General features: G+C 37.4%; 3 non-coding genes across 3 annotated transcripts; all 3 read right to left on the reverse strand.

Annotated features, from left to right (window-relative positions):
* Positions 1–692: 692 nt before the first annotated feature.
* LOC128283192 (small nucleolar RNA R71) lies at positions 693–799 on the reverse strand. Its single transcript, XR_008273533.1, has one exon. It is a non-coding gene; the product is annotated as a small nucleolar RNA R71 (small nucleolar RNA).
* Positions 800–9,065: 8,266 nt separating this feature from the next.
* Positions 9,066–9,172, reverse strand: LOC128282693 (small nucleolar RNA R71). Its single transcript, XR_008273047.1, has one exon. It is a non-coding gene; the product is annotated as a small nucleolar RNA R71 (small nucleolar RNA).
* Positions 9,173–20,420: 11,248 nt separating this feature from the next.
* On the reverse strand, positions 20,421–20,527 carry LOC128282677 (small nucleolar RNA R71). The gene has a single exon (XR_008273031.1). It is a non-coding gene; the product is annotated as a small nucleolar RNA R71 (small nucleolar RNA).
* Between the last annotated feature and the right edge of the window lie 2,845 nt (positions 20,528–23,372).

Consider the following 23,372-nt stretch of genomic DNA (forward strand, 5'->3'; position numbering starts at 1 on the left):
CTGGAATATTAGGAACACTAAATTTTTACTACTCTAGCCATTTATTTTTCTTGCAATTTTATTTTATTTTTTATTTATTAATTTACTTTTTTTCTCTCTCTTGGCAGGTTTTATAGTTTATGACTAGAAGAAACTCGTCAGGACCATTACTCTTTGACAAAGAAATCGATCGTACAATTCGTAAAAATCAAAGAGAAATAAGGTGTAGTTTATGCTACACAGAGAACGAGCAAACAGATGATACTCAAACCCCAACCGATGAGATGGATGAAAACCTAGGCAATTAGCTGCCTCCTGCAATTGCAGCTAATCAAAATCCTGCTCCACGTACTATGTATGACTATGCTAAACCTTTTTTAACAGGAGCTGAGTCTAGTACAGTTGGACCTACTATTACTGCGAATAATTTCGAACTAAAACCTAACACAATTCAGATGATACAGTAGTTTGTTCAGTTTGATGGTTTGCAGGATGAGGATCCAAACACGCACTTGGCGAATTTTCTTGAGTTTTGCGATACATTCAAAATCAATGGCGTTTCTGATGATGCCATTCGTCTTCGGTTATTTCCCTTTTCACTGAGAAACAAAGCTAAATAGTGGTTGAACTCGTTACCACGAGGGTCTATCACTACTTGGGAACAAATGACCGAGAAGTTTTTACCAAAATATTTTTCGCCGGCTAAAACGGCTAAATTCCGTAATGATATCTTTTCTTTTGTGCAGATGGATTTAGAAACACTTTACGATGCATGGGAGAGATACAAGGACTTACTGAGAAGGTGCCCTTACCATGGGTTACCACTTTGGCTGCAAGTTCAAACATTCTACAATGGTGTGAATCCCTCGACAAGACAAATGATTGGCGCAGCTACTGGCAGAACCATCAACATTTAAACACCGGAAGATGCCTATGAATTCATAGAGGAGATGTCACTGAACAACTATAAGTGGCAAGTTATGAGGACAAAGCCAATGAAAACAGCCAGCATCTATAACATCAATTCAGTCACCATACTCTCTAATCAGGTAGAACTTCTAAATAAAAAGATTGATAATTTTCTTGGTTCTACGCAGGTACATCCAGTAATGAGGTGTGACTCAAGCGGAAGAGGTGTGCATACAAAATATCAATCCTTTAATCCCACAACCGAAGAAGAACAAGTCAACTATATGGGTAATAATAACATTAGATCTCAAAATAACACATACAGTAATACTTATAATGCAGGTTGGAGAAACCACCCAAATTTTTCTTGGGGAGGTCAAGGAAATCCAAAGCCACAAAATCCTCAGGGTTTTCAACAACCACCTTATCAACAAGAGAAAAAACCAAACCTTGAAGAGATGATTTCTAAATTCATCTCGGTGTCAGAAACCTATTTCCAAAATACTGAGACAGTACTTAAGAATCAACAAGCATCGATCCAAGGACTCGAAACTCAGATAGGCCAGCTATCTAAACTAATTTGCGAATGACCATAAGGTAGCCTACCAAGTAATACTGAACCTAATCCGAGGGAACACCTCAATGCAATTAGCACTCAAGATAAGGAAGGATTCATTGCACCTGAGCCAGAAATACATCAAGACAATGAGATGAACAAAGGACGAGAAGAGGTAAACAATAATGATCCCAAACAGGTAAGTACAAATCATGAACCTCGTGTGCCATATCCTAAAGCGATGACGAAAGATGTAATGTAAGAACAGCTCGTAAATTTGCCAAACTCTTAAAGAAATTACATATTAACTTACCCTTTATTGAAGTTCTTTTGCAGATGCCTAACTCAGCAAAATTCTTAAAGGAACTTCTGAGCAATAAAAGGAAATTAGACGCTACATCACATGTGGAACTCAATGCAGTCTGCTCAGCTATTCTAAAGAATGAACAACCTAACAAATTGAAAGATCCATAGAGTTTTACAACTCCTTGCTTAATTGGTAGTCTATCTGTGAATAATGCTTTAGCTGATCTACTGGCAAGTATAAATGTTATGCCATATAAAATGTTTAAACGACTAGGTCTCGGTAAACCCAAACAGACTAGGATGATCATACTTTGGCTGACAAAACAGTTTGATTTCCTAATGGTATTATTGAAGACGTTCTCGTTAAAATTTATAAATTTGCTTACCCAGTAGACTTCATTGTCTTAGATATGGATGAGGATAACGAGGTACCTCTAATTTTAGGACGACCATTTTTAGCAATTGCTAGAACCATTATTAATGTAGGCACAGGAGAGCTGATCTAGGGGAAAGTATAAATGCCATATAAAATGTTTAAACGACTAGGTCTCGGTAAACCCAAATAGACTAGGATGAACATACAATTGGCTGACAAAACAGTTAGAGTTCCTAAGGGTATTATTTAAGACGTTCTCATTAAAATTGATATTTTTGTTTACCCAGTAGACTTCATTGTCTTAGATATGGATGAGGATAACGAGGTACCTCTAATTTTAGGATGACCATTTTTAGGAATTGCTAGAACCATTATTAGTGTAGGCACAGGAGAGCTAACACTTCGTGTAGGTGACGACGCAGTAACACTCCAACCACGCGACTCAATCAAAACCTCTAAGACACAAAATACTGCTATAAACTGTCAATGATAAAACTAATATTCAATCATCCTTGCAGGAACTTCCTCGAACAAAGACAAGAGAGACAGTGCACTACTATCATAAAGAGAACAAAGATGTCCATAAAGAACGAAGACTACGGATAGAGAAGCTAGACGAATGGCGAGAACACAAATCGAGAATACATGATAAACTGAAACTACGCAGAAACAAGCTCGATACCTCTCCTAATCAACTTAAGGTTGGCGATACAGTTTTACTAGATGCCATTGATCCTCACATTCTCACTACCACACCAAATGAGGAAATCCCTCTTACGGTACTTCGCATGTTTCCATTCGGTACAGTGGAGGTGAGTCATCCCAAGTTTAGCACTTTTAAGGTAAACAACACCCGTTTAAAACCTTATTTTAAAATTGACAACAAGAATGAGGAGTATGAACTCCTCGAACCACCCTAATCATTCAACGGAGAGGTAAGTCTAGCTTACACTATAAATAAGCACTTCTCGGGAGGTAACCCAAGCACTAACATATTTTGATTTCTTTAATTTTATTTTCTCACACTTCGAATCAATTAACTTAATCTTTGAATTGCAAAGTTTTTCAGCACACACGCCAGGCACATGAGCGTGCCTAAAGCCGTGGCCAAACAGAGGAAGAGACACGGCGGTGCGACATGGCCGCATGCCACACACGCCCAAGACACACGGGCATGAGACAGTAGCTGGGCACCACCTAAATTGAAAAATTTTAAAAAGACGGGCTCACACTCAAAGCACACGGGCGTGGCCCTAGGCCATGTGACCTTCCCCTATATAAACAAACCACTGTTCATCTTCTTCCCCCTTTCAAAACCCTAGCCGAAAACTCCTCTTCCCCACTCCCTAATCCTTATTCCAGCCACCATTCCCAACATTCTCACTTCCCCAACCCTCAAACTGCCTTGAAATCCATTCCCCTTACATTAATCCCCACTTTTCCCTCTCTATACCATCCATTTTTCCTCCACACGGCTATACCCCTGCGTCACACGCCTATGCTCGCCACCAACACGCCTGTGCACTACCATACAACAGCCTTTGGTTCACTTTCTCAACTTCATTTTTCCAATTTGTATTGCTACATTAGTATTCTACATGCTTTACATAAATATTGTACTATTTTGCTTTAGACAAGTTAGGAATTTACTTTAAATTTTTCTATATTTGAATTATTTAAGCCCTAAATAGTATATACTAGTTTTGAGCCTCTTGCTTAACTACTGACGTATCGTGGATTCTATCACTGCTCATATATTTTCAGGTACATTATGTCGTCATCAAGAGGAAAGAAAGCCGCGGTCCTATCCTCAAAGAGACGTAGGGATCAGGTTCTTCCTCGGTACTTGCTACAGCCTAAGTTCGGCACCCGTTCCTTGAATTTCCACAAGCTTCGCAGGAGGAGCTACTTCAGATATTACGTGCACAACCCATCACCACAAGTCGCTACATCGACTGGGCTGCCGTAAAGCAAGCCCAGCTCGCTGATGCCATCTGCGCCCTCCTATCCACAGACCCATGGGAACGATTCTTCACTATTACCAAGCCCACTTATTTAGAGCTAACCTTAGAATTATGCTATACTTTTCATTTACAGGTGGTGATGACGAACAATGACGACCCAGGCACCATTCACTTCCGATTAGGCGGGCGGTCTAGTTCGTGCGATGAGTGTCCCAGAGTTTGGAGTTGCTTTGGGACTTTAGACTGATGAGTTTATAGAGGAGGAGGACATGAATGCACTACCATGTAACATCCACATCTCCCCCTCCTTGTGTTGGAAGGCTTTGGCACCACTCTCTTCCATTTACGACCCCAGCCGCAAGAAGGCCTCCGCTCTTCCCCCTTCCCTACGATATCTCCATGCCATATTGGCCCAAACCTTAATCGGGAGGAGAGAGAGCACTGACGTCTTCAACACCCGTGACGCCTACTATTTATGGTGCATGGCGAATCCACACGTGACCGACTTAGCATACTTCATTACTTTAGCCATTCGCCATCAGACCAAGCGGCATAGGAAGGGAATGATCTCCATCGGCCCCTACGTGACGCGCATTGCCAGACACTTCGACCTACTCAACACTGTAGCCCAGTCATCGGTGCTTACCCTGATAGGTTAGATGTCCCCAGAGGGCATCACGACTATGTTACACATGAGGATGATCGAGCGCCGACATGGGACCGATCCTCCTCAGTACCGTCTATCGCATGCCATTGACGAGGAGGATCTTGAGGACATCCCTGATGATGTTCCCCCACAACATGAGGAGCCTTCTACCGTGCCACCTAGGGAATGACCAGCTCATGCGGCTTCTTCATTGGCACACCTTTTCGACCGGCTCGCCCATTTCGAGCAGTATTGCACTACACAGTTTGAGATGATCCACAAGCGAGATCGGCGACGGGACCAATAGATTGACGATATGCAGGCCATGATGCAACAGCGATGCCAACACTTCCACATCGCCACTCCAGCACCACCACCTAAGGGCCCCACCGACGAGGATCATTGAATCCTCCTATTTTATTTTATTTATTCTTATTTTTATTTTCTTTATTTTATTTTTATTTTTCTTTTGATTTTTATTTTTATTTCAATTTTATTATTATTTCATTTTGAAAGACATATCTATATTAGTAAATTTTATTTTTCTTTTTCCATTTTCTGGTATTTCTAACAAGTAATCCCACTACGCTCTCTTCCACACCAACTCTTAATAAACTCTTCATGATTCTACAGACTTCCAAGTAAAGCTGCTAGGAATATTTTACGGAATAAGGAAACAAAAGGGAAACAATGCCTCATGAGTGCCATGTTCAACGATCCAATTTCTTCATCTAGGCAAGAACAATGGCAGCCACCACTTTCCTCGAACACTCCATCCTCAAAATCAAACTCTATATCCATATAACAGGGAATTTCAACTCCTTTCCTCTTATGATTTTCTTTATTTTGAATAATATATCTTTGTACATTGAGGGCAATGTACATCTTAAGTATGGGGGGGTGAACATGAAACCTAACTTTTTGCATTATTCTCAAATCCCTGAAGTTGGTCTTGTGCTTAAGTGATTTTCTCATAATCTTGATCGAATAAATTCTGATTGATCTATAATTATTGTTGGTATGTCATGAATTAGACCATGGGAATTATGCATGATTATTTGGTTATAGGACATTAGAGAATCGAGCATGATAAGTTGATATTTTGAGAACTAAAATATTTAGATTATTTTCCTAAATTGAGGTATTATCTTGAAATCTTAAGTATACATGAATGACATCAAAACCCAAATTTTTGGTGAGATTTTTGAGCCTTTTGAGCATATAGCTTTCTTTCTTGCCCACTTCTTTTATGGTTTAAGTGTGTCAACATTGAACTGTTATTCTAGAAGTTGCTTCGATTATACATATAGAGATCACACGTATGATTTGATATACTGAGATGATAAAGGCACTTAGGATTTAACCCATTTACTCCATAAAAAACCTTCCCACATAATTAAACCTTTAGTGAAACCCCTTGATCCTAGTAATCCTTTTTCATTGATTAACCCTCATCATTAAACTATTAACCCATTATTGTTGAAATCCTCCTGCTGAATTTGACCTTTTTTATCGAGTTTGAATTTAATATTGTTACCTCGCTATTTCGCCATTTTTTGTTACTGAATCATGAAGTATGATTTCTATATTGTATCAACTTGATTTGTTCTTTAAAAAAACTCTGTATTATATTGTAATTCTCAACAAGCTAAAGTTGTCATGAACTCATGTAAACTAGTTCTAGATATTTGTTTGTGGTTCAGTAATTAAATTTTTGATAGTGGGGTAATATATTGAAATTCTCTCAATTCTAACCTTTGTCTCTTCAACTTGTATCCATACTTGTAACCTAAACCCCGTTACAACCATGCAAATATCTTTTAATTAGTGTATCATATCATTTACAAGTGGTGGAGATTTGATTTTCATGCAAGCCTAGGGTAATAACTTTTCATGTTAGACAATCGAGTGCCGAATCTTGAACCTTAAACACTTTTCATGATTTGAGTGAATCTTTAGTGAGGATGTCATCTCTTGTATATTTAGGACTAAAGTTAATTAGTTGAAGGAAGGAGATTACCTATAATTTTGTTGTCAAAGTATTCGATTTAGATTGTTTGAGGCTTTTAATGCCCCTATAGTTGAATTCTCACTGTATGATTTCTTGTGGAATAACTTGTAACATTATCAGTAAAGATTATGTGGTTGAGAGGAATGAATTCTAGCAGTAAATGAGAATTTTGCTTGAGGACAAGCAAATGCTTAAGTGTGGGGGTATTTGATAAATGCCAAATTATACATATCTATACCCCAAAAACTTAGCATATTTATGGGTGTTTATTACTAGATTTGTGGATTTTGGTGCTCTTAATCCGTTTATTTCTTGTTTTGTACTCAGGAGAGCACCAAGAGTCAAAAGGAGCCAAAAAAAGCTAAAAAGGGACAAAATAGACCAAATCGAAAAGATGACACGACCTAAGCCTTGCCACACGGGCATCTCACATGCCCGTAGCCTTCAGGGATGTCGACCAAGGTTTTCACGATTCACACGGCCTGACCATTGAGCCCACATGGTCATGTCCAATTCAATAGATCGAACACGGCCTGGTAATCAAGTCACACAGCCATGGCACACGGGCGTGTCCCTTTTTCAAAGAGTTGCATTTTACATAGAAAAGGATACTTAGGGAGGAAGAAAGCCAATCCAAAGCCTATCTAAACACCCTAAGTGTGACCTAGAAGGGGGCCACTCTTTCCTGAACTTTTCTGGAATACAGAACCACACGTCAGGAATTACTTGAAGAAAGCCAGACGATCTATCTCAAAAGCCGGAGCTACTCCAAGACTGAAGATCTCTCTCAGAATACCTTCAGGGGTTTTAGAGTTTTCTTTATGTTTTGTTATTTTCATACTCTTGAGATGTACTCTTATTTTATTATGATCTAAACCCCTTAGACACCTAAGGGGGATAAAATCTATGATGGATCTTGTTATTATTATCTGAACTGTATGATAAATACTTTATTTGTTCTTAATTATGTGGTCTTAATGCTTGAGTTAATATTCCGGGTATTAATTCATGGTTTGATGTGCATATGCAGAGGAGGAACAGACCTTGCCTAATAGTAGATTTGGCATAATTAAGCGGAGTTGATCGAACGCCTAGAAATAGGGTTACGAGATTTTGTCGGATTAAGGTGAAACCTAATATGGACTGCTTTCCTAGGGGTTTTAATTAAGAAAGAAATTTCAATTAATTTAGCTGAGGATTAGACGTTATTAGTCTCGAAAGGGATAATAACATAGGTTAGGGAGTCTCACGGATCAAGTCAAGTGAATAAATCGTCCGGTTCAGAGTCAGATAACAAGTGAAATCTAGGTGGATTCCTCCTTGGGTGTCGTCTTTATCAATTGTTTTTCTTCAAGTCTTTTTGTAAATTTTCTCTTTGCTTTAATTAAATCAGTTAATTAGTTTAAATAATTAGTTAATTAAATCAAACCCTCTTATTCTTAGGCTAGATAATAAAAAGATAGTTATTACTAGTACTTTTGGTTCCCTTAGGTACGATATCCAGGTCTTGCCATTACTATACTATTGTTCGATAGGTGCGCTTGCCTTTTCGTCGTGATAATAGTTAGTCTAGGTTTGATCTTCATTATAAAAATTTATTACTTGTTACGAATCACGCGATCAAGTTTTTGGCGTCGCTGCTGGGGAACTGAAATATTAGGAACACTAAATTTTTATTACTTTAGCCATTTATTTTTATTGCAATTTTATTTTATTTTATTATTTATTAATTTACTTTTTTTCTCTCTCTTGGCAGGTTTTTATAGTTTATGACTAGAAGAAACCCGTCAAGACCATTACTCTTTGACAAAGAAACCGATCGTACAATTCGAAAAAATCAAAGAGAAATAAGGCGTAGTTTACGCTACACGGAGAATGAGTGAGAAGACGATACTCAAACCCCAACCGATGAGATGGCTGAAAACCCAGGCGATTAGCTGCCTCCTGCAGTTGTAGCTAATCAAAATCTTGTTCCACGTACTATGTATGACTATGCTAAACCTTCTTTAATAGGAACTGAGTCTAGTATAGTTAGACCTGCTACTGCTGCGAATAATTTCAAACTAAAACCTAACACAATTCAGATGATACAGTAGTTTGTTCAGTTTGATGGTTTGCAGGATGAGGATCCCAACACGTTGCGATACATTCAAAATCAATGGAATTTCTGACGATGCTATTCATCTTCAATTATTTCCCCTTTCACTGAGAAACAAAGCCAAACAGTGGTTGAACTCATTACCACGAGGGTCTATCACTACTTGGGAACAAATGACTGAGAAGTTTTTACTAAAATATTTCTGCTAGCTAAAACGACTAAATTGCGTAATGATATCTCTTCTTTTGTGCAGATGGATTTATAAACACTTTACGATGCATGGGAGAGATACAAGGACTTACTGAGAGGGTGCCCTCCCCATAGATTACCACTTTGGCTGCAAGTTCAAACGTTCTACAATGGTGTGAATCCCTCGACAAGACAAATGATTAACGCAGTTGCTGGAGGAACCATCAACAATAAAACACCAGAAGATGCCTATGAATTCATAGAGGAGATGTCATTGAACAACTATCAGTGTCAAGTTATGAGGACAAAGCCAACAAAAATAGCCGGCATCTATAACATTGATTCAGTCACTATGCTCTCTAATCAGGTAAAACTTCTAAATAAAAAGATTGATAGTTTTCTTGGTTCTACGCAGGTACATCCAGTAATGAGGTGTGACTCAAGCGGAGGAGGTGTGCAGACAGAATATCAATCCTTCAATCCTACAACTGAAGAGGAACAAGTCAACTATATGAGTACTAATAACTTTAGATCTCAAAATAACGCATACAGTAATATTTATAATGCAGGTTGGAGGAACCACCCAAATTTTTCTTGGGGAGTCAAAGAAATCCAAAGCCACAAAATCCTCAGGGTTTTAAACAGCCACCTTATCAATAAGAGAAAAAACCAAACCTTGAAGAGATGCTTTCTAAATTCATCTCAGTGTCAGAAACCCATTTCCAAAATACCGAGACAACACTTAAGAACCAACAAGCATTGATCCAAGGACTCGAAACTCAGATAGGCCAGCTATCCAAACTAATCTCCGAACGACAATAAGGTAGCCTACAAAGTAATACTGAACCTAATCTAAGGGAACACCTCAATGCAATTAGCACCCAAGATAAGGAAGGATTCATTGCACCTGAGCCAGAAATATAGCAAGACAACGTGATGAACAAAGGACGAGAAAAGGTAAACAATAATGATCCCAAACAGGTAAGTACAAAACATGAACCTCGTGTGCCATATCCTAAAGCGATGACAAAAGATAGAACAGAAGAAAAATTCGGTAAGTTTGCCAAACTCTTAAAGAAATTACATATTAACTTACCTTTTATTGAAGTTCTTTTGCAGATGTCCAACTCAGCAAAATTCTTAAAGGAAATTCTGAGCAATAAAAGGAAATTAGACGCTACATTGCATGTGGAACTCAATACAGTCTGCTCAGCTATTCTAAAGAATGAACTATCTAACAAATTGAAAGATCCAGAGAGTTTTACAACTCATTGCTTAATTGGTAGTCTATCTATGAATAATGCTTTAGCTGATCTACTGGCAAGTATAAATGTTATGCCATATAAAATGTTTAAACGACTAGGTCTCGGTAAACCCAAACAGACTAGGATGATCATACTTTGGCTGACAAAATAGTTTGATTTCCTAATGGTATTATTGAAGACGTTCTCGTTAAAATTGATAAATTATTTACCCAGTAGACTTCGTTGTCTTAGATATGGATGAGGATAACGAGGTACCTATAATTTTAGGATGACCATTTTTAGCAACTGCCAAAACCATTATTAATGTAGGCACAGGAGAGCTAACTCTTCGTGCAGGTGACGACGCAGTAACACTCCAAGCATACGACTCAGTCAAAACCTCTAAGACTCAAAATACTGCTATAAAAACTGTCGATGATAAAACTAATATTCAATCATCCTTGCAAGAACTTCCTCGAACAAAGACAATAGAAACAGTGCACTACTATCATGAATAGAACAAAGACTTCCAAGAAGAACGAAGACTACGGATAGAGGAGCTAGACGAATGGCGAGAACACAAATGGAGAACACATGATAAACCGAAACTACGCAGAAACAAGCCTGATACCTCTTCTAATCAACTTAAGGTTGGCGATATAGTCATACTAGATACCGTTGATCCTCACATTGTCACTACCACACCAAATGAGAAAATCTCTCTTACGGTACTTAGCATTTTTCCATTCGGTATAGTGGAGGTGAGTCATCCCAAGTTCGGCACTTTTAAGGTAAACAACACCCGTTTAAAACCTTATTTTAAAATTGACAATAGGAATGAGGAGTATGAACTCCTCGAACCACCCTGACCATTCAATGGAGAGGTAAGTCGAGCTTAGACTATAAATAAGCGCTTCTCGGGAGGCAACCTGAGCACTAACATATTTTGATTTCTTTATTTTTATTTTCTCACACTTTAAATCAATTAACTTAATCTTTGAATTGCAAAGCTTTTCAGCACATATGGCCAGGCACACGGGCGTGCCTAAAGCCGTGGCCAAATAGGGGAAGAGACACGGCTGTCCGATACGGCCGTGTTGAAGCAGGACATGATTTACCCAAAACACAGGTGCGATAAATCTCCACGGTCGTGCGACATGGCCTTGGGTGAACTTGATAGGAACACACGGGTGTGGGAATGAAAACCCACGAGCGTGCCAGGGACAAGGCTTGATTCTATTTCTTTGACACAAGCGTGCGACACGCTGGTTCCAGTCAACCGTGTACAACAATACACGGGTGTGCTACCATAACATACAAGCGTGGAAGAAGTAAACAAAGCTAAGCACGGCTGTGCGACATGGCCGTGTGCCACACACGCCCAAGACACACGGGCGTGGGACAGTAGTCGGGCACTACCTAAATTGAAAAATTCAAAAAACATAAGCTCACACTCAAAGCACACGGGCGTGGCCCTAGGCCGTGTGGCACTCCCCTATATAAACAAACCATTGTTCATCTTCTTCCCCCTTTCAAAACCCTAGCCCAAAACTCCTCCTCCCCATTCGCTAATCCTTATTCCGGCCACCATTCCTAAGATTCTCACTTCCCCAACCCTCAAACCACCCTGAAATCCATTCCCCTTACAGTAATCCCCACTTTCCCGTCTCTATACCCTTCATTTTTCCTCTACAAGGCTATACCCACGTGTTACACGCCCGTGCTTGCCACCAACACGCCTGTGCACCACCATACAACAGCCTTTGGTCCACTTTCTCAACTTTATTTTTCCAATTTGTATTGCTACATTCGTATTCTACACGCTTTACATAGATATTGTACTATTTTGCTTTAGACAAGTTAGGAATTTACTTTAAATTTTTCAATATTTGAATTATTTAAGCCCTAATTAGTATATACTAGTTTTGAGCCTCTTGCTTAACTACTGACGTATCGTGGATTCTATCACTGCTCATATATTTTCAGGTACATTATGTCGTCATCAAGAGGAAAGAAGGCCGCGATCCCATCCTCAAAGAGATGTAGGGGACTGGGTTCTTCCTCGGTACGTGTTACAGCCAAAATTCGGCACCCGTTCCTTGAATTTCCACAACCTTCGCAGGAGGAGCTACTTCAGATACTATGTGCACGACCCATCACCACAAGTCACTACATCGACTGGGCTGCCGTAGAGCAAGTTCAGCTCACTGATGCCATTTGTGCCCTCCTGTCCACAGACCCATGGGAACGGTTTTTCGCAATTACTGAGCCCACTTATTTAGAGCTAACTTTAGAATTATGCTATACTTTTCATTTACAGGTGGTGATGACGAATAATGATGACCCAAGCACCATTCACTTCCGATTAGGCGGTCTAGTTCGTGCGATGAGTGTCCCAGAGTTTGGAGTTGCTCTGGGACTTTACACCGATGAGTTTATAGAGGAGGAGGACATGAATGCACTACTACGCAACATCCACATCTCCCCCTCCTTGTGCTGGAAGGCTTTGGCACCACTCTCTTCTATCTACGACCCCAGCCGCAAGAAGGCCTCCGCTCTTCCTCCTTCCCTGCGATATCTCCATGCCATATTGGCATACACCTTGACCGGAAGGAGAGAGAGCACTAGCGTCGTCAACACCCACAATGCCTACTATTTATGATGCATGGCGAATGCACACGTCACCGACTTAGCATACTTCATTACTTTAGCCATTCGCCATCAGACCAAGCGGCATAGGAAGGGAATGATCTCCATCGGCCCCTACGTGACGCGCATTGCCAGACACTTCGACCTACTCAACACTGTAGCCCAGTCATCGGTGCTTACCCTGATAGGTTAGATGTCCCCAGAGGGCATCACGACTATGTTACACATGAGGATGATCGAGCGCCGACATGGGACCGATCCTCCTCAGTACCATCTCTCGTATGCCATTGACGAGGAGGATCTTGAGGACATCACTGATAATGTTCTCTCACAACATGAGGAGCCTTCTACCGCACCACCTAGGGAACGACCAGCTCATGCGGCTGCTTCTTTGGCACACCTTTCCGACTGACTCTCCCATTTCAAGTAGCATTGCACTACACAGTTCGAGATGATCCACAAGCAAGATCAGTGATGGGACCAATAGATGGACGATATGCAGGCCATGATGCAGCAGCTATGCCAACACTTCCACATCGCCACTCCAGCACCACCACCTAAGGGCCCCACCGTCGAGGATCATTGAATCCTCCTATTTTATTTTATTTATTCTTATTTTTATTTTCTTTATTTTATTTTTATTTTTATTTTGATTTTTATTTTCATCTCAAATTTATTATTATTTTATTTTGAAAGACATATCTATATTAGTAAATTTTATTTTTCTTTTTCTATTTTTTGGTATTTCTAACAAGTAATCCCACTACGCTCTCTTCCACACCAACTCTTAATAAACTCTTCATGATTTTACAAACTTTCAAGCAAAGCTGTTAGAAATATTTTACGGAATGAGGAAACAAAAGGTAAACAATGCCTTATGAGTGCCATGTTCAACGACCCAGTTTCTTCATCTAGCCAAGAATAATGACAGCCACCACTTTCCCTGAACACGCCATCCTCAGAATCAAGCTCCGCATCCATATAACAGGGAATTTTACCTCCTTTCCTCTTATGATTTTCTTTATTTTGAATAATATATCTTTGTACATTGGGGGCAATGTACATCTTAAGTGTGGGGGGTGAACACGAAACCTAACTTTTTGCATTATTCTCAAATCCCTGAAGTTGGTCTTGTGCTTAAGTGATTTTCTCATAATCTTGATCGAATAAATTTTGATTGATCTATAATTATTGTTGGTATGTCATGAATTATACCATGGGAATTATGCATGATTATTTGATTATAGGACATTAGAGAATCGAGCATGATAAGTTGATATTTTGAGAACTAAAATTTTTAGATTATTTTCCTAAATTGAGGTATTATCTTGAAATCTTAAGTATACAGGAATGACATCAAAACCCAAATTTTTGGTGAGATTTTTCAGCCTTTTGAGCATATAGCTTTCTTTCTTGCACACTTCTTTTGTGGTTTAAGTGTGTCAACATTGAACTGTTATTCTAGAAGTTGCTTCGATTATACATATCGAGATCACACGTATGATTTGATATACTGAGATGATAAAGGCACTTAGGATTTAACCCATTTACTCCATAAAAAACCTTCCCACATAATTAAACCCTTAGTGAAACCCCTTGAGCCTACTAATCCTTTTTCATTGATTAACCCTCATCATTAACCCATTATTGTTGAAATCCTCCTATTGAATTTGACCCTTTTTATCGAGATTGAATTTAATATTGTTACCTCACTATGTTCACCATTTTTTGTTATTGAATCATGAAGTATGATTTCTATATTGTATCGACTGGATTTGTTCTTCAAAAAAAAAAACTCAGTATTATATTGAAATTCTCAGCAAGCTAAAGTTGTCAGGAACTTATGTAAACTAGTTCTAGATATTTGTTTTTGGTTCAGTAATTAATTTTTTGATAGTGGGGTAATATATTGAAATTCTCTCAATTCTAACCTTTGTCTCTTCAGCTTGTATCCATACCTGTAACCTAAACCCCGTTACAACCATGCAAAAACCTTTTGATTAGTGTATCATATCATTTACAAGTGGTGGAGATTTGATTTTCATGCAAGCCTATGGTAATAACTTTTCATGTTAGACAATCGAGTGCCTAATCTTGAACCTTAAACACTTTGAGTGATTTGAGTGAATCTTTAGTGAAGATGTCATCTCTTGTATATTTAGGACTAAAGTTAATTAGTTGAAGGAAGGAGATTACCTATAATTTTGTTGTCAAAGTATTCGATTTAGATTGTTTGAGGCTTTTAATGCCCCTATAGTTGAATTCTCACTGTATGATTTTCTATGGAATAACTTGTAACATTATCAGTAACGATTACAAGATTAAAAGGAATGAATTCTAGCAGTAAATGAGAATTTTGCTTAAGGACAAGCAAATGCTTAAGTATGGGGGTATTTGATAAATGCTCAATTATACATATCTATACCCCCAAAACTTAGCATATTTATGGATGTTTATTACTAGATTTGTGGATTTTGGTGCTCTTAATCCGGTTATTTCATGTTTTGTACTCAAGAGAGCACTAAGAGTCGAAATGAACCAAAAAAAGAGCTAAAAAGGGACAAAACGGACCAAATCGAGAAGATGAAACGGCCTAATCCTTGCCACACGGGCATCTCACTAGCCTGCGGCCTTCGAGGGTGTCGACCAAGGTTTTCACGATTCACACGGCTTGCCATTGAGCCCACACAGCCGTGTACAATTCAACGGATCAAAAACGGCCTAGTAATCACGTCATACAGTCGTGGCACACGGGCGTGTCCTTTTTTCAAAGAGTTGTATTTTACATGGAAAAGGATACTTAGGGAGGAAGAAAGCCAATCCAAAGCCTATATAAACACCCTAAGTGTGACCTAGAAGGGGGCCGCTCTTTCCAGAAATTTTCTGGAATACAAAACCACATGCCAGGAATTACTTGAAGAATGCCAAATGATCCATCTCAAAAGTCGGAGCTACTCTAAGACGGATATAGGCTAGGGGTGTTACATGTAACCAAAATCATCAAAACATCATATACTTCAAGGCATATACCAAAACTCTTATATAAATCAAGACACTTATACACATGCCACAACCCTAGGGTTCAAATTGATCAAACATCTACTGATTCAGTGATATGGTAGTGTGAGCTTCGAATGATCCGACTTTATGCGTTCTGCAAGGTGATGCTCTACAAGGTAAAGGGAAGCAAATGGGGTAAGCATATACAATTCTTAGTAAGTTCATAGGCATTAAACAAAAACATACCTTATCATATTAGGAAGTACAACATGCTACCATACTTTGGCATGATTAGTTAGACATGACAAAACACATCATGAATAAGGTGAGTTTAACATATAATCAAATGACATGATATCTCTAACATATATCAATCTAATTAATTTTAAAATCAACATTTCAATACCATGATCACAATCAATTCAACATTTATCAATTTAAACATCAAACTCATATCATACTAGAACGATGAAAATGTGCAAGTGTACACAATTGCAACAAGTAATAAAGTGACAAATAAATGTCGAGTTATCGTACCCACAGAGACTGTGAAAAGAATTATTTATGAATGCAATTAAAAATATTTTGGTGAAGAAAAATATTTTGATTTGAGGAGGTGATTAAAAACTAAGATTCTAACTAAGTAAAATAAATAAAAATAAAATAAAAGTTCCAATGCACGATTTCAAAAGATGATTTTAATCAAGATGACATAATTGTGTTAGATTAATTACATTTCTTAACTTAGAATTATTAAACTCATGTTCATGTTGTTATGAATAAATTCACAGCAACTCTGTAATTTGCTAACTTATGAACATACTCACCTACAAAAATCTATTTATCTCTTAACTATATCTCTATGTCAATTCAACTGATTAAACAAATTTTGATAAGCAAATGTGTTAATGAATATACATACTTATGAAATTAAAATAATCTATTGTACATATCTCTATGCCAATTCAAACAATTAATATAATCTCATAAGCACATAAAAGATTACATGAGGTAACAACGTATTTTACCTTGAAAGAGATTAATCACAGTAATCTTGCAAGTTATGCACGGCTAATTTATCGTTAGATACCATTGCTAATTTAACCCTCATCTATCTTAGATGATTAAACATGCACTGGTTAAGTGTCATGTCAATTAATTACAATTTCAATCCGTTTAAATAATTAATTCATTAGTTACCTTACAATTGTAATGCAGAAATAACTTAGTCATGGTTTTACTTAATCAAATCTTACCAAAGCCTATAACAACACAAACACAATTTTAATAAATTAAGTGTACAAAATGCAATCAACCTAACACGAACTAAATTTAAGCCATATTAATTAAATTAAACATATCAACATCACAAATATTCATAGACATGTTCATAACAACAATAATAAAATTAAAAGGGTAAGGAACAATAATCAAATTCGGTGTTTCTCCGAGGCTTGACTAGTTTGCTCCACTTCTCCTTCTCCTCTTGTTCTTGTTGAATAGAGGCTTCCACAAACACTTGAATTCTGATCCAAATGGTGTTGAAGGAATCTTTTTCAAGAGCTGAAATTGACAAGGGAATAGGGAAGGAAATGAAGAACAATGAAGAGGGAAAAGTGAGAGAGAAGTGAAGAATGAATGGTTTAGAGATGTGCTTCAAATGAGCAGCCAAGGGGGAATTTATAGGTTAAGTAGGCTGCTAAAAATAGAAAACATTAGCAGCCATAGGGCCCCCCCCCATGGTCGGCCACACATGTGGCAAGTTTGAAGGTTTCAAACTTGTTATTTTAAGGTATGGGCAAATCTAGGAAGGCATGATAAGTGGAGGCGTTTGAATGAAAATTCAAGGAATCTTCAAGCACTGTTTTGCAAGCCAAATAATCAGCAAAATAAGCTGATTGGGTCAGCATGTGGGACGGTTTTGGGCAGCCCAGTGCTCAGTTGGATCGGTTTTCTCGGTTCAGCTCCACTGAGCCTCTTTTCATAATTAATTAATAATAATTATTTAACCCAAAATAATCTGGATTAAAATAAAAATTAAATATATTATGAATTAATATTCATAATTCGGACCATCTTTGGCTGAAAAATTAAATCGCCTTGATGCTTCAAAAATTGCTTTTCGGTTTTGTGTTTCTAGTAGTGTCTGTTGAGCCAATTTTCGCCCTTTGTGCAAATCTGTCGAAAATGATCAAAATTATTAAAATTTATTATAAAATTAATTAAAATTCAACATATTAATAATTTAAGTACAATTTAATTATTTTATAATGATTATATATTTTTCAACAAGAATTACTTCGAATTTGCATGAATCTGAGTTAAAAAGGGCATGAAAAAGTGTGTATATTTTTGAGTTTCCATACCCCCAAATTTAATTCATTGCTCGTCCTGAGTAATGCACAAATTGAAAAAAAAATTCTTAGAAACATTGACAAACCGTAATATATACATATCTGTACCCCATACTTGGCATATATATGAATGGTTTTTCCTTGGTTTTATTGAATTCGATACTCCTCATCCCTTAAATTCATTTTTTATACTCAGGAAAGCTTAGGATAACCAAAAGAGTGAGAAACGGGCCAAAAACGGACAAATTAGGCCTAAATTAGTGTTTCACACGGCCTAGGTACTTCCACACGGGTGATCCACATGCCCGTGTGTGACACACGGGTAGACCACACGCCCGTGTGTCCTGGCCGTGTCGATATTAATCCAAGTCAGAATTGCACAGGGCCTGAGCATCTTCACACGGGCGTGGCACATGGCCGTGTCCCTATCGAGCCCAAGTCTAGTTCTCCTCGGAAAAGACTTGTTTTAGGCTAATTTGGGCACTTGAAAGTCTATATAAAGACCCTAGAAGGGGATTAGAAGGACACACAGAGTTAGAGATAGAAAATACTCGCGATTAGCCATTGAAATCACCTCAGAGCCAGGATCTACATTGAGACTGAAGATTTCCATCCAATTTCCTAGAAGTTCTTGGGTTTTCTTTATGTTTTGTTGTTTTCCAAACTTTAAGATGTTTTCCATTATTATGATGAACTAAAATCCTTAAATACCTAAGGGAGATGAACCCTATGATAAATCTTATTATTCTTTGATTTATATGATAAACACTTGTTCTTATTCTTAATTATGAGTTTTTATTCTTCCTTTTATAGTTCAGGATATTAATCCAGGTTTTTGATGTGCTTATTAAGTAGAGAAAAAGTCCTTGTTTAAGAGTAGATCATTCATAATTTAGTGGAGTTGAATGCAATCCTAGAGATAGGATGACATAAATCTGCCGGGTTTGGGTTAAATCTAATAAGGGGATCCACAGATCGAGTTAATGTGACAATAGGGGTTTTAATTAGAAAGAGATTTCAATTAATGTACCTAGAGTCAGTTGCTGTTAATCTCGAGAGAGATATTAACATCAATTAGGGATTTCTATGAAATAAGTCAAGTGAATAAATCGTCTAAGCCAAAGGTAATAAGTGAGTCTTAGTGGATTCTTTCTTAGGTTCTGTCTTCTCAATTGGTTTTCCTAAAGTATTTTTCAACTTTCGCCTCTGTCGTGATCTTAGATAAATTAGAACATTAGTTTCGTTTAAAAAACACCATTAAATTCTTAGGTTAGATAATAAAAAGAGAGTAACTACTAGTACTTTTAGTCCTCGTGGATACGATATTCCGGTCTCACCATAACGATACTACTGTTCGATAGGTGTGCTTGCCTTAAGTCGAATTATTAGTTAGTTTTACGACCATCAAGTTTTTGGCGCCATTGCCTGGGACTAAGATATTAGGAACGCTTAATTTTTATTACTATAGCCATTTATTTTATTGCAATTTAATTTTTATTTTAATTTTGTTTATATCACTAAATTTTCTTTTATTTACTTCTGGCAGGTTTTATAGTTTATGACTAGAAGAAACCGTTCAGGACCTCTACTTTTTGATAGTGAGATCGAAAGCACAGCTCGCAGAAATCGAAGAGAGATAAGGTGAAGCTTAGATACATAGAGGAAGGGCAAGAGGACGATATTAAAACCACAACCGAGAAGATGGATGATAATCATAATAATCTGCTACCTCCTATGGCTGTTGCGAACCTAGTATATCAGGATCTTGCTCCTCGTACTATGTATGATTATGCTAAACCTAGTTTAATAGGAGCTGAATCAAGTATAGTTAGGCCCACTATTGCTACAAATAATTTTAAACTGAAACCTAACACGATGTAAATGATACAACAGTTTGTTCAGTTTGATGGTTTGCAGGACGAGGATCCAAACACTCATTTAGCAAACTTTTTAGAATTCTGCGACACCTTCAAGATCAATGGCATTTCTGATGATGCCATTCGCCTTCGGTTATTTCCCTTTTCATTAAGGAATAAGGCTAAACAGCAGTTGAACTCGTTACCACGAGGATCAATCACCACTTGGGAACAAATGACTAAAAAATTTTTACTTAAATATTTTCTGTCAGCTAAAACAGCTAAACTAAGGAATGATATTTCTTCTTTTGTGCAGATGGATTTAGAAACACTCTATGATGCATGGGAGAGATACAAGGATCTATTGAGAAGATGCCCTCACCATGGGCTACCACTTTGGCCATAGGTTCAAACTTTTCACAACAGCTTGAATCCTTCAACTAGACAAATGATTGATGCAGCTGCTGGTGGGACTATTAATAATAAGACACCTGAAGACACTTATGAATTTATAGAAAAGATGCCACTGAATAATTATCAGTGGCAAGTCATGAGGAAAAAGATTACGAAAGCGGCCGGTGTTTTTAACGTCGATTCGATTACTATGCTCTCTAATCAGGTAAAACTTTTGAATAGAAAAATTGATGGTTTACTTGGTTCTTCACAGGTTCATCCAGTAATGCAGTGTGATGCAAGTAGAGGTGGAACAAGCAATTCAGAATACCCACCCTATGGCACAAGATGGAGAACGAACAAATGAATTATATGGGTAATAATCCTCGACCTGAAAATAATATTTATAGTAATAGTTATAATGCAGGTTGGAGGAACCACCCAAATTTCTCATAGGGAGGCCAAGGGAATCAGAGACCACCACCCCCTCCAGGCTTTCAACAACAACCTTACCAGAAAGAGAAAAAGCCGGACCTTAAGGAGATGATGACAAAATTTATTTCAGTAGCGAAAACCCGTTTTCAGAACACTGAAACTACACTTAAAAATCAGCAAGCATCGATTCAAGGGCTCGAGAATCAAATTGGTCAGTTGGCTAAGATGATTTTAGAGAGACCACTAGGAAGTCTACCTAGTAACACCGAACCCAATCCAAAAGAACATGTGAAAGCAATTACATTAAGGAGTGGGAAAGTGTTAGCTGAATCTGAAAAGAAGCCGCCACAAGAAGCTGACAAAACTGAAGGAGATGAGGGAAAACCTGAAAACAATGACAATCCAATGCCAAAAGAATATAAACCACTAATCCCATATCTAGGAAAGTTAAAGAAAGACCGTATGGATGCACAATTCGGTAAATTTCTTAAACTTTTTAAACAACTGCATATTAACTTACATTTTGTTGAAGCTATATCGCAGATGCCTACATATGCAAAATTTTTAAAAGAGCTTCTAACGAATAAAAGAAAGTTTGAAGACTTATCTACAGTCAAACTTAACAAGGAATGCTTGGCTATACTCTAAAATAAACTGCCAACCAAACTAAAAGATCCAAGAAGTTTTACTATTCCTGATTTAATTGGTAGTTTGAATGTTGATAAAGCATTAGCTAATTTAGGGGCTAGCATTAATCTGATGCCATATAAAATGTTTAAACAACTTGGTCTTGGGGAACCTAAACCCACTAGGATGAGTATTCAACTAGCTAATAGACCTGTTAAATATCCTAGGGGTATTATAGAGGATGTACTTGTAAAAGTAGATAAATTTATATTCCCTATTGATTTCGTTGTGCTTGACATGGATAAAGATGGTGAAGTGCCTTTAATCTTAGTCGTCTATTTTTAGCCACTACTAGGGCAGTTATTGATGTGAGTGATGGTAAACTGGTACTTAGAGTAGGTGACGAGGAGATTATTTTTAAAATTTATGATTCCATGAGATTTTCTAGGGTACAGGATGACTCATGTTATTTTATCGACTCTATTGATCATGCTACTCAAGATTCTTTTCAGGAAATTGTACATAAGGAAACGTTGGAACTGTGTCTTACCCAAGTAGAAGAGGTGGATGGTGATGATGATAGGTAAGATAAAAACTTAACTAAATTCCAATGAACCCTTCCCAAGACAAGCAGAATATGAGGGTATTAAGGTAAACGATGAACTTAAGCAAAAACCTTCTATTGAAGAACCTCCTAAACTGGATCTTAAACAATTTCCAAATCACTTGGAATACGCATTCCTTGTAAATAATTCTACATTACCAGTGATAATTGCATCTAACTTACAACCCAAGGTGAAAGAGGAGTTACTCCAAGTATTAAGAGAGCATAAAAGGGCCATAGCTTGGAAAATTTTTGTCATTAAAGGGATCAGCCCTTCTTTTTGCACCCACAAAATTTTAATGGAAGATGAATATAAGCCATGTGTGCAAGCTCAAAGATGACTGAACCCCAACATGAAAGAAGTTGTTAAAGCTGAGGTAATTAAACTCCTAGATGCTTGTAACATTCTGAAATAGTGTCTAATCAGAATGGTGGTTTTGAGGCCACAAATATGACATCAAAATATTTACTTTATGATTATTATGAGGCCTAGAATATGAGCATATGCATGTGTTAAAGTTTCATGAAAAAATTCTTTGAGTAAGGTGTTTAATTCGAAATTAGGGTCTAAATTGAATAAATTGTAAAACATTCATTCTAGAAGCAATTTGTATGAAATTGCTTTGGGTTATGAATTAGAAGGTATTGGAGAGTAATTTTCCCAAATTCTAAGTTTTTTGACAAAAATGGGCTTGCATGCATGAAATTTTAAAGAAAGGGCATGAGGGTATTTTGGTCATTCAAGGAGTACATTCAAATTCAGGGCAGTTTCGCTTCTCTCCCTCTCTTCTGATATACTGCTTATATTGCTATTATCTATCTTTGTACATTGAGGACAATGTACATCTTAAGTGTGGGGAGGATATTTATGTGATTATCAGAAAATCCCTAAATTTATATCTGTTCTTAAATAATTTTCTCATATCATTATTAGAGTAAATTCTGATTGATCTATGATTTTTATTGATATGTTTTGAATGAAATCATAGGTAAGTGTGCATTAATTGTTTATACTTTAAGACATTAGGGAATTAAGCATGATGAGTTGGCTTTTGAGAAATAAAATTGCTAGGTGTTTCCCTGAATTGAGGTATTATCTTGAAGTTTTGAATTTACAGGATTGACATCAAATACACATAATTTTCGTGAGATTTTGAGCCTTTTAGAGCATATATC

The sequence above is a fragment of the Gossypium arboreum genome, chromosome 10, assembly GCF_025698485.1.
Source record: "Gossypium arboreum isolate Shixiya-1 chromosome 10, ASM2569848v2, whole genome shotgun sequence".
NCBI classification, from domain to species: domain Eukaryota; kingdom Viridiplantae; phylum Streptophyta; class Magnoliopsida; order Malvales; family Malvaceae; genus Gossypium; species Gossypium arboreum.